The 3861-nt window shown below is 39.2% G+C and overlaps 2 pseudogenes; both read left to right on the top strand.

Annotated features, from left to right (window-relative positions):
• The window catches only part of LOC102816856, an 8400-nt pseudogene extending 4637 nt beyond the window's left edge, over positions 1-3763 (top strand).
• The window catches only part of LOC102840066, a 1013887-nt pseudogene that overhangs the window by 498848 nt on the left and 511178 nt on the right, over positions 1-3861 (top strand).

The raw sequence follows: 3861 nt of genomic DNA, 5'->3' as shown, positions 1-3861 counted from the left end.
TACCCAAAACGGGGCGGGATGGGGGCTACAAAGGCAAGAAGTGACTGGCTTGCAAGCTTTCAAGAGGGAGCCTAGATCCAGAGGTAGAATCTCCACTGAGTAGTATCCAATCTGTCCGGGCAGGGCTAATGAAAGGAGATGGGGATAAGAGTCTTGTGGTACAATCGTGAATAATTGTTATCAGGACTGACTGCGAGGGTTGGAAATGTAAAGGTAGATATTTTGCAGCAAAAGCAGGGGAGTGGTTGACTTTGTAGTCCAGGAGCGGAGGTCCCTAGGGCCATCAAGGGAGAAGAGCGGAGTGTGGGACCCTACACCAGAGACGGAGGCAGAGACAATGATGTGGAGAGATGGAGCGGCTGGGGACTGTAGACCCAGAGACAGAGAGGGGCTGTATGCTGATGACCCAGGGGCAGAGTTGTGGGGTACATCCTTTGGTTGTTTGGTGATGCATGGAGGGGATTGTAATCATGGCAATGGAATGATACATGATAGGATGAATGTAAAACTAATGTTCTCCCTTGTAAACCATCACATAATTCACAACAAAAACTTGAAAAACAAAAAGCACATCATACAAGAAGAAAGCAAAAGTTCATTAAAAAGACAGGAAAGGAGAAGACCAAAACCGATGTTAAAGAAGAGACTCTGAAACTTGCTCTTGAGCATAAAGAAGGTAAGGCAAATGGAAGAAATGAGGAAGTAAAAGAGCTGAACAGAAAATTTCAAAGGACAGCCTAACAGACAAAGTAAAATATTATAATGAAATGTGCAAACACCTTGAGTTAGGAAACCAAAAGGAAAGAACAAAGTCACCATTTCTCAAGTTGAGAGAACTGAAGAAAAAATTTAATTGTCAAACTGAAATCTTGAAAGGTTCCCTGGGCAAAATATTGAATGATGCTGGAAACATTAAAAGAAGATGGGGGGGGGGGGATATAGAATCACTGTACCACAAAGAATCGGTTGATGCTCAGTCATCCCAATAGGTAGCATATGATTAAGAACTGATGATACTGAAGGAAAATTTCCAAGTAGCACTAAAGGTATTGGTGAAAACCAAGATGCCAGGAATTGACAGAATGAAAATCGAAATCTTTTAACAAATTGATGCAGTATTGGAGATGCTCACTCATCTATGTCCAGAAATTTGAAAGGAAGCTACCTGAATAACTGATTGGAAGGGATCCATATTTGTGCTCATTGCGAAGAAAGGTGATCCAGCAGAATACAAATATCATTGACCAATATCACTAAAATCACATACAAGCAAAATTTTGCTGAAAACAATTAAAAGACAACTGCAGTGGCAAATTGGGAGCTGCCAGAAGTTCAAACCACATTCAGTAGAATGAGGGATATCACTGCTGACTTCAGATCTTGGTTGAAAGCATGGAACCCCAGAAAGATGTTTAGTTGTGCTTTATTGACTATGCACAGGCTTTGGACTGTGTGGATCATGACAAACTATAGATAACATTGAGAAGAATGGCTATTCTAGAACACTTAATTCTTCTCATGAGTAATCTGTACATAGATCAAGAGGCAGTCGTTCTAACAGAATAAGGGGATACTGAATATTTAAATTTTTTTAAAAAAGATGTATGTCAAGGTTCTATTCTTTCACCATACTTAGTCAATATGTACACTGAGAAAATAATCAGAGAAGGTAGATTAGATAAAGAAGAACATGGCATTAGGACTGGAGGAAGACTCATTAACAACCTGCTATATGAAGATGATACAACCTTGTTTGCTGGAAGTGAAAAGTACTTAAAATACTGATTAAGTTCAAAGACCACAGCCTTCAGTATGGATTGCATCTTAATGTAAAGAAAACAACAGTCCTCACAATTGGACCAATAAAGAACATCATGATAGAGATAAGACTGAAGTTGTCAAAGACTACAATTTACTTGGATCAACAATCAATGCTCATGAAAGCAGCAATCAAGAAATCAAATGACATATTGCATTAAGCAAATTTGCTAAACAAGACCTCTTTAAAGTGTTCAAGAGCAAAGATGTCAGGTGGAGAACTAAGGTGCCTCTGACAGAAGCCATCACATTTTCAATCATCTCATATGTATGACAATGTGAAAGTTGGACAATGAATAAGGAAGACGGTAGAAGAATTGAAGAGTTTGAATTATGGCGTTGGAGAAGAATATTAGAAGTACTATAGACATCCAGAAAAATCAAACAAGTATGTCTTGGAAGAAGTGCACCCAGAATGCACCTTAGAAGCCAGAATGGTGAGACGTTATCTCTCGTACTTCAGACATATTTTCAGGAGGGACAAGTGTCTGGAGAAGAAAATCACAATTTGTAAAGTGGAAGGTCAGCCTAAAAGAGGAAGACCCCCGATGAGATGGATTGGCACAGTGGACTTATATACTGTATATGATTAAAACAAGACTGGTTCAGAGAAAGGAAAACTGATCATACTGGTGAGTGCCTTTTATTATGGGAGACATGAAGGAAGAGTGGAAGAAGAGAAGACTTATACAACCTTTAAGTGCTTCAGTTACTTGAAAGTTCTTAAAAATAATATTTGGTTTATGAACCACATGAAACACCATTTGGAACTTGAAAAGTCAAACAGCGAACAGTGAGAGCTGGGAAAACCACACCACGCACCAACACCGTTTCAACTGCAGTGCCACATCGGAAGCCCACCTACCCCCCCATGAATTTTCTTCTATTTGCAAAATCTGTGAATTGCCATTTAAATCAGAACATGCTCTTTTACAACATATGAAGGATAATCATAAGCCTGGGGAAATGCCATATATATGCCAGGTTTGCCAGTATAGGTCGTCTTCCTTTTCTGAAATAGACACTCACTTTAGAACATCCCATGAAAACACTAAGAACTTGCTGTGTCCATTTAGCCTCAAAATTAGTAAAATGGCAACACCCTACATGAATCATTACATGAAGCATCAGAAAAAAGAAATACATCGTTGCACACAATGCAGACCCCAATTTTTGACATGCAAGGAGAAAACTGACCACAAGGTACAGCATCGGACATTTTTAAAGCCTAAAGAGCTAGAAGGATTGCCCCCTGGGACAAAAGTTACTATTCGAGCTTCACTTGGGCCTGTTCAATCAAAACCCATTCAATCAACTCCTCTTTCCAGTAGTACTCCGAGCACTTCTCTTCAGGTCTCATCTCCAAATTCTAAAACTCAAGCAGCTAAAAATACCCCAAATTTAATGCAAGTAAGCCTCAGGCACCTGCAACCACTGCAAGTAAACCCAAAGGTAAACCTGAAGCAAGTAAACCCTGAGGAGTTAGTTCTAAATGCAAACCACAAGCTGTTTGCAAGCAAAAGAAACCGCAGAAAAAATAAAATGAGCACAGCTGTGAAGAACCTAAGGTTTTTGTCAAGGAGCTCAGGAGTGCATTGAGTGTCCTTTCAAAATAAAAGATTTTGCAAGCTACTTTTTTACGTATGCCCATTGTAATGTTTGCAAATGCAATGCTAACTGTAACAAAACTTTTATAAATCACGTGGTGAGCTCTTATAGTAACCATCCAAGTAAATGGTTTTGTATTTTTTAGAAAAATTCCAGAACTCCCAGGGGCATTACTCTAGTGTGCCTTAACTGTGACTTCCTAGCTGATTCTTCTGCCTTAGATCTTATGGCTAAACACTTAAATCAACGTAAAACTCACACTTGCCAAGTTATAAAAGAGAGTGTTTCTGAAAACACCTCCAAGTTTGAATCTACTCCTTACTGCTTGTTGAAATAGATTCCTGCTCTATGGAGCTCGTGCCACCTGTACAAGACAAGTTGGAATTTCCTAATTTCAAAGTTCTGTAGTGTTTTGTTACATGAAAGCAGTTAAAC

This window comes from Chrysochloris asiatica, unplaced genomic scaffold (assembly GCF_000296735.1).
Source record: "Chrysochloris asiatica unplaced genomic scaffold, ChrAsi1.0 scaffold00042, whole genome shotgun sequence".
In the NCBI taxonomy this organism is placed as follows: Eukaryota; Metazoa; Chordata; class Mammalia; order Afrosoricida; family Chrysochloridae; genus Chrysochloris; species Chrysochloris asiatica.
This window is presented reverse-complemented; position numbering and strand designations above follow the sequence as displayed.